This window comes from Myotis lucifugus, unplaced genomic scaffold (assembly GCF_000147115.1).
Source record: "Myotis lucifugus unplaced genomic scaffold, Myoluc2.0 scaffold_73, whole genome shotgun sequence".
NCBI lineage: Eukaryota > Metazoa > Chordata > Mammalia > Chiroptera > Vespertilionidae > Myotis > Myotis lucifugus.
Window position 1 is genome coordinate 242,844 of NW_005871121.1, and position 8,857 is coordinate 251,700.

The 8,857-nt window shown below is 50.3% G+C and overlaps 1 protein-coding gene across 1 annotated transcript in view; it reads right to left on the reverse strand.

Annotated features, from left to right (window-relative positions):
- SND1 (staphylococcal nuclease and tudor domain containing 1) overlaps nt 1–8,857 on the reverse strand; it is a 439,366-nt gene that overhangs the window by 50,531 nt on the left and 379,978 nt on the right. The window lies entirely within an intron of this gene.

Sequence of the window (8,857 nt, forward strand, 5' to 3'; positions counted from 1 at the left end):
TATGTAATACCCTTTGTAATACTTTAAGCAATAAAAAAAAAAAAAAAAAAAAAGACAAAACTCAGCCAACCTCTCCTCTTGGCTGCTCTCACAAAGAGATGCAGCCTCACATGGTGACGTTTGGGCCCAAAGACTAAGACCCACCGCCTTCCTCGCCTGCCAGTGCTACTGCCCTCTAGGCTCAGGAGAGGCTTCAGAACATCCTTCAACACCTACTTAATTCCTTCCTAGAAAATAGTATTTATGAGAATGGTCTCGTTCACTTAAGCAAGAGAGTCAAGGTTATGTGTTTAGAAAACTCATTAATTAATAATAAATAACATTCTTAAAGAGACAGACGCAGCCAGGAGCTGGCAGGGAGCCAACTCCTTAAGCGGCACTGAACATGGGGCAGGGCTGCTGATGGTCGTGAAGGGCGGAAGTGGTCCTGGTGCCTATCACAGTGTGAGCTCCTCTTGATTTCAATTTGATAAGGAATTTTATGCTGCAGCTACCTGAAGTGCAGGACCAGGGAGACTTATTTCTGTCCCTCTGCAGACAATAGGGGCAAAAGACAGCTTTCATTGGTTAGGAAATCGACAAGGCTCAGGTGAACAGTCCTGCTGGCTGTGAGACGGACTCGTCCTCGGAGTGTTAAACACAGGCTACATCTTTCTCTCCGAGGTTTCCGCTAGAGAGACTTAGAAAGCCCCGTGTGTTGGTTGGTGGGTTGGTTTGTCCATGTTCATCTCTCTCTTTTTCACCTACTGTCTCACATGCATACACACACCTTTTCTGAAGAGACCCCATGGACCGGAATTTGGAGACAGACTGCCAGAAGCCAGGGCAGGAAGAATGGAGCTGAAGTTGCTCTCTGTGCCTGGGATCCAAAGATGTTCTCCTCATGGGTAGGGATCCCCAAGGGCTCCGTGCCAGCTCCAAAACACCACCAAGTTGCTGGGCCAGAGAGGCCAGCTGAGGGGGCGGGGGGTGGGGGGACAGCCCTTGTCCAGCCCACAGCCTGCTCACTCACATAAAGAATCCTTTCAGGGCTGCTCAGACCTTTTTTTTTCAGGGCTTGTGCACGGAATACAAATCAAGCAGCCTCCTGGCTGTTACACAAACTGGCTCCAGTCACCAAGAAAGTGATAGAGAATGAGGGCTCCTCTGCGCAGCTGCCAGTGTCCAGGCATCATGGTGGGAGACACCCAGATTTGCAGCTGGTAGCCCCACAAAAGCTGGGGCTTCAGCACCCCTCACCTGAAGCAGAGAGTTCAGTCTGGTGTCCCTCAGAGAAGTAGTTTAGAGTAGACCAACAGGTTCCTGAGAACGGACTCAGCATTCCTGTCTGATAGGGCGGCAAAAACTGAGATGGGGATTCATGGACAGGGAGGTGGCGTTCTGGGGTAAAGGAGAATGAAGTTCAAAGTAGTCACACTCTCCTTGTGTAAAAACAAATATTTACTGAGCAGTTCTGGCCAAATCCAGAAGTGTGTGTGTGTGTGTGTGTGTGTGTGTGTGTGTGTGTGTGTGAGAGAGAGAGAGAGAGAGAGAGAGAGGGAGAGAGAGAAAATCTAATCTGAAGATGAAAACCAAGAAATTGGGGAATTCTAATTCTTCTCTGATAGAGAAAGTCACATCTAAAAACAGGAGCAAGAGCAGGCTGGAGGCCGGGTACATCTAACTCCTGAAGAGGCTCATATCATAATGAAAAAGGAACGCAGCATCCAGGAACCTGGGTGTCAGCCAACCTACCCATTGATGGTTAGATGACTCATGGGGAAGCCAGCGGTGGAGCTCCCGGCTGGCCTCCTGCTATTCCCAATGCTGCACTCCCCTCCACTTCTAAGGGTAGAGTCTGTCCTTTGGCTCAAGGATGAGTGGGGTGAGGATGCAACAACAAGACAAAATTCAAGCCCACATTTCCATTCTGGGTCCTCCAATTCTCCTTATGAAATTCCTTAGAGGAGACAAATGAATTCACAGTCCTAGGCCAGTACTGAATGATGAACTGAGGCCACACCAACTGGAACTAGGAAAACTCTAGTCACTGCTGAAGCTGGCAGCACAGGCTGATCCACAGAGAGACTGAACAGCAGACCAAGAAGGCTGGTGGTGAGTAGGCAGTGACAACATGGCACCACTCGAGGGGATTAGTGGCTTGGAGGCCACAGAAGAGATGCAAGGAGAAACCGCAGAAAAGAACACAACAGGTTTCAAGACAACTGAGCAGATTAAAAGCATGGAAAAAGTTCCAAGCTGAATATATGTCTTAAATTCATTCAGAGATTCCCTAGGGTAAGGATGAAAAGTATGTTCCCATCTTGTTCATACTTTCCAAACTGTAAGTTTTTCTCTGAAGCAGTGAGTTGCTCAGTAAGGGGCCCTAGAATATTTCCAGAACAGCCCTAAGCCATGTGACGATTTTTAAAAATATTCTGTGACACACCCATGGCTGAGAAAAATGGAGTCATAAACTGAAGGAACATCTTCCTCAAGGTAAAAGGGAAAGCAGGTCAATGACAAAGCTGGAGAAGGACCCGGGTGACCGGACTCTCCGCACAGCTGTTGGTTTTGGCTCTCCCTGAATGTTTTCAATTAAGAATTCGTTGATGGAATTGTTTGTTCTTTAATCATGAAAATTTTGGGGACTGACAGCTAACAGAGAAGAGGACCATGGACAGAAGCTCTGGCTCCTCTCATTGCCCAGCCGGACTGTGCTATAGCTCAGGCACTCAGTGGGATATTTATAGCTGCCTTTAAATTTACCCAGCTCTCCATAAAGCGAGGTAATGGGGCGCCCTTTACTGCTGCTAGTGGTGATTGTCCTAACAGTGTTTAATTAGCAAAAAGCGTTGGCACAGCCACTTTCAGAGCACTTGATCTTACTGTCCTGGTGCTCCCTATTTCAGGCTCAATAGCCTCCACTCCCTTTGGAGAAAATGAACTTTAGCAAATTTGAAAATGACAGGCACATGCACACCTATACTCACTTTCCTCACTCTTCACATTCACAACTGCTAAGAATATGTGAGCCTTTATGATATCTCCATAAAACTCTCATAAATCTGTCAGCAAGGGGCTAGCAATTCTAAAAACTGAGGACTACAGAAACCTAAAGGCCACTAGGATCCTCTCTAATTTCCCAGCATTAAAAAAAAAAAAAAGCTGGTCTGGGGTAGGGGGCATGCTAGAAGGGGTCAATGGGGGAAGAAGGGAGACATATGTAATACTTTCAACAATAAAGATTTATTTTAAAAGCTTATAACTTTTAAAAATATATATTTTTATTGATTTCAGAGAGGAAGGAAGAGAGAGAGACTGAAACATCAATGATGAGAATTACTGATTGGCTGCCTCCTGCACGCCCCCTACTGACAATGGAGCCTGCAACCCGGGCATGTGTCCAGACCAGGAATCGAACCCTGACTTGCTATTTCATAGGTTGACATTCAACCACTGAGCCATGCCAGGTGGGCCCTAAATCTAACGACAAGTGTCCTTATAAGTCACAAAGAGGAAAGGACAGAAGAAAAGTCAAATGACCACGGAGGCAGAGATTGAAGTGGCCATAAGTCTAGGAATGATGACAGCCACCAAAAACTGGAGGAGGCAAGAGGCAAGGAACAATTCTTCCCTAGGGCCCGTGGAGAGAGCGTGACCTTGCCAGGTTACAGCCACCAAACATGTGATAATCTGTTACAACAGCCTCAAGAAATTAATAGTCACTAGTTCTGGGGTCCTGAGAAAGTTTCTTCAGTTCATGTGCAAAATGGGGAACTTAACTGTATCTACCTCACAGAGCTGTCATGAGGAGCAAATATGTGTAAGGACACTTTCCAAGTAGCTACCAACTCCCCAGTAAGTACTGCTTTAACATTACCATTGTTATTGCTATAAAAAAGCAATCATAGAGAAGGATAAACCACAAGGGCCTGTAATGGGCCAATGCACCCGCAGAGGTGAACATTCGCAAGGTCCGTGTGACCGTACAGGTGACTGTGGCTAGACTGGCACCAAACTGCCTACCCCAAAAGAGGAGGCAGTGGGGGGATTGGGAGATTTCTCCCTCCAGTCAGGCCTGGCAGCCCACAAATATTGTAAGCCCCAGGAAACTAGCTTCAGAGAAGAGGAAGAAGTCCTTTCAGTCTATAGCTCTTCGCCATTCTCATTAAGCATCTTGTCTTTTCTTTGCCGAGGTTTTTAAATTACTCTCTGGATGGGACCTGTAGGGAGAGTGATTTTCTGTCTGCTTCTTCTGCCTTCCTTAGAAAGTAGAGTCCTTAGGGGAAAAGAACAGTGGATTCTGAGGGCACTCATAAGAGTGAATACTTCTAGAACAGTTGTGTGGCCTTGAATCATCAGGTTCAAGGAAGAAAATCCATTCCCTTAGTGACTGTGGGTAGTAATGGCACAGCCACAGCCTCACTTTGGGATCACAGGCAAGAAAAATAACCTTAAAGAAGGTGACCCTGGAGGGGTATTCACATATGAGGAAGATGCAAACACACACACACCCTCGATGTGTTCACTGCCTTGGATAAGAGAGGAGGTGACTATTTCCACACAGACCATTTCTTATTCTGCTTTGTCATCAATCCACCAGTCAATTGATATCTTTCCTTACCTTTGTGGAGAGCCACTCCCATACTATCTTTCTTCCTGTTTCCCAAGGTCCCTTTTCTATTTTGCTCTTTTCTCGTTCTTAACTAAAATGGCAGCACAGAGTATAAAATGGAAAAGGGTTGGCAGTCCAGCAAACAGGAACTGGAGTTTCAAGAAAAATGTGATCTTCCTGTCACTGGTGGGCCTACCTTAAGGGGCCTCAAAGCCTATTGGAGGCAAGATAGTACCCTGCCCAAGATGGCACACGGAGCAAACCCTGTGAGACATTATGGACATCTAGTGGCTGCTCAGGATAGTGCCTCAGGGCTGCATGTCAAGGTTGGGAGTGGTCTAGCTCTGGGCTTTACCAAAAGCCCAATTATCAGGCTGGCCAGGCAATCCTCTTTGAGTCCGTCCCCGGCTGAACTTTTCTTCCATTTCTTATTATGGGTCTGAAGTCACTTGGAATGGCAGACTGGCTACAAAGACCCATCTTTATCCTAGTCCAGCAAAGTAAAAGGACAGCACCTGCATACAAGCCCACATGAGACAGGCATTTGGGGATATTTTCCAAGCCCAGGTTTAAATGCCAATTAGCCATACATTGTCATCTTGACTCAGGGGCTGAGCTCAGAAGGGACAGACTCTGATATTAATTAGTCATGTGGCTTAAGGTAAGTCACTAGGACTGATTTTCATTAATGCCATTTGTAAAATGAGAGGTTAAGTTCAGATGATCTCCAAGGTCCCTTTCAGCTTTAACACTTTGTGATCTATAAGCCTTCTTAGTAGCTGGGAAAACACGGATCTGCGTTGGCTAGATTAAACTAAAGGAAGCGGTGTCTTCCCAACTTCATGGCTCATTTCCAAGACTTGGCTACAATCCCAAAGGATCAACCTTCAACCTTCTTTACAGGGCTACGAATCTGAGAAGGCGTAGAAATCACGGCCCCTGAGAACTGGAGGAACATTTTAGTCCATTTCTTTAATTTTATAAATGAAGAAACTATGGTTTAGAGCTGTTTTAAGATTTCTCACATGTCTAATCCGTGGCAGAAAGGGGACTAGACTCAGGTATCTCAGTCTTAGTGCTGCTACCAAGATATTGATGCAGGCTTTGCCCAATCACTGGCTGCCTTCTTCAGTTCTCCCTCTTTATCACAGCAATCTCTGTGTGAAACCAGAAAACATTCTCAACCCAGCATTTTTTCCATCTCTTCATCTTAATTTAAGCCTTTTTCTTCTTTTTCTTCGTTGGTGCCAACACTTCAAATCAAGGAAGTAGTCAGAACCAGGGGCTGAGGACAACAGGCAATGGCTAGATGATGCTGGGGTTACAGTGCCACTTTAAGTTCAGAAGGGCTGTGTGCTGCCATGGCCCCGCAGCCTCCTCGGTCTAGTTCGTAGCTTCTGTGATGCTCAGTCTCGCTGACGAGCCCGAGGACAAAGCAGCCCCATCTAGAACTCCATGGGCTGCACAGAGCTTGGGTATATTTATTCACTTTCATCCGTTACAAATATTTACCGGGCGACAATCTGATTACTAAGTACTGGTTTGATCCAAGGTAGCCCACCCTTCCATCCACCTACACAGTTATGGGGCAGAGCCTTTCATTTGCTGGGCCCGGAGCTGAACAGATGGAGCCTGAGTTTGCCTACACTGGCAGGAGACCAGCCCAGGCGGAGACCCTCTTTGCCCGAGGAGGGTGAGGTAGCCACACTCCAGTGTGCTACCTGGATCCTGGCCAGGGTACCCTCTGGCACTCTACCAGCTTGATGCCAGCTGTGACAAGGAGAGGAACCCCTAAGCAGCAAGTTTCTGATACTCCTCCACAGACCCGTCGGGCTAGGTTTACATTTCCTGGGTCTATAGGATGGTAGTGTCCTGCTGCTTTTAAAGAGCCCAGATGGATCTAACTATGACTATCAGGGTTAGACCTACTTCCATTTCTCTCATTCTTTTTACTGTGAAAGAAATAAGTTAAATAAAAGATCTATTCTCTCATTCCCTCCTCTCCCACTCTTCATTCTATTTATCCTCACTGAACTTTTTAAGTCTTTCCTACAATTTTACCTCCACTATTTACTCTATGCAGAGTAGACACGTTGGACATTTTTGTTATAGTGATGAAAACACTGGGCTCAGGATTTGAAGGCTGAATTGAAATGCTTGACTCTGTTGCTTTTCGGGTGTATGACCTTAAGCATAGTATTTGCCTGCCTGAGCCCAGTACTTTCATCTGTAAATGGAGACAACTATGGCAGTTACTTCACTGGGTAAGTGAAGAGTAAGCAAAAACACACCCCTCCCTAGCACCGTGGAGAGCATGAAACATCCCAGTAAATGCCTGTTACAGTGGATGGATGAAACCTGAGTTCTCAACAACAGGGAGACAACTCTGGGGAATCACTTCCTAGACACCTGAGCTCTGCCAGAGAGCAAATCCTGGCTCCACCGCTTACTATGTGACCCTAGTAACATATCGACTGCAAATGCATAATAAAGACGTCTTGGTAAATAATGGGGAATCCAACTTGCCAGGACTTCAAGGATCCCTAGCATATATAAGGATGAGGCTCAGGTTACTGGCAGCAAACCATACTGAGATAACATGTAGAGCTGAGAAATGCAGGACTTGCCCATTCTTAAGCCAATAGCCCACGTGCAGGTGATTGACAAGCAAGCTTGCCTAGGTGAGGCGGTGTTGGGGGGAGGGGTCTAGAGCCAGCCCTCGAGAAAAAGCAATGTGAAACCCAGGCCAAATTCTACCAGACTGGCTTCCAATGGCTTAGCCCCACCCTAACTAGGCAAAAGAAAGGGGTTAGCTTTTTTGGGTTGGAAAACGGCTACAATGGTCTGTCTAGTGCCCCAGGGTCTCCTCTCACTCTGCAACTTGCTGCAGAGTTCTCTTCAGGAAGTCCCGGCAAGGAAGAGGCGCTGGGGAAGCTCACGGGGCAGGTTTAGACGCCCCCCTCCTTCCCAATCCTCTAGGGCAGGGAGGGTAAAGGGGCCCACAGGGCTGGGAAGAGTGAGAAGCTGCGGCTCCATGAATGAACTGATTGTGCCCTGGGTTCTGGGAGTTTTCACCTCGATCCTTTCTGCCAGCCTCAGTGCCGTCCCAGGTTGTCATTCCCCGGCTCCCCGCTCTTGGTCTTTCCCTCCACTGTTTGCCTCCCCGCAACCCTTTTCTAACTATCGTTTAGAGCCCCAGTTAAAGCCGAGGAGGGGTGAGGAAATCTGCAAGGGAGGGGCAGGACGGAGACGCCGGGGTGCAGCCGCTCAGGCTGCCGGTCTCCTGCACCCCCACCCCCGCAGCCGCCCCCGCGTCCCCATGGTGCAGCTCCCAACTCTGCGTACGCGGCTGGAGCCGCGCGGCCAGGGGCGTCAGCAGTCGGCGGGGGTGAGGATGACGCGGTCCCGGCGGGAGGCTGGCCAAGCAGCAGCCCCACCGCGGGCCGCCGCGCTCCGGGTCCCCGGCCCCTGAGCCCACCTCACCCGGTGCCGGGGGGTGTCCGGTGCCGGTGTGCGGGGCGGGGGCGGGGCGGTCTCTCCCGCAGCAGCCCCGCTCCAGCCTATCAACAGCCACGCGGCGGCTCGGGCTCCCCGCGACCGACCAGACCAAAATAGCTGCGAACGCCCGCGACTCGCGCGCGGCTCACTAGACGCTCACACCGCTCGCCCGCCGCTCCCCTCGTCCAGAGGGGGCGGAGGAAGCGGTCCGGGGAGGGGGTGGCGGCGGGGGAGAGCGGGGAGGAAGCAGGGGAGGAAGGAGGGAAGGAGAGAGGGAGGAGGAGGAAGTGGGACGGAGGCTGAGCGGGCTGCGCGGCGGCGCTGGAAGGCGCCGGGTTAACCCCTCGAGGGCGGCGGCGGCGGGGAGGCTGCTCCGACTCCGGAGCGCTGCATCACGCTCATCTTCCCCAGAACAGGATGCGTCAGCAGTACATTCACGTTCCGACTGAAGGACAAAAGGATGAGAGAGCGGTCTGCGCGGCGGCCGCCTGCAACACCGCGAGCCCGGCGCCAGGACACGGTGCGCGCCGAGCGCAGGGGCCCCGCCGCCGCCGCCACTAGCGAGCGGAGAGCATGTCCCCGGGCTTCGGAGCGTTTCCCGCAGCCGCGACCCCCGCTGCTCACGCCGCCGCCGCAGTTCGCGGGCAGCGCAGCCGCTGAAGGCGCCGGGAGTCGCAGCCCCGAACTCGTTCGCTCCGCACGCAGCCAGGGCCGGAGGCGCGCCCGGGGCCCGGCTGCGGCGGGCGGTGACGCGCTGCCCGG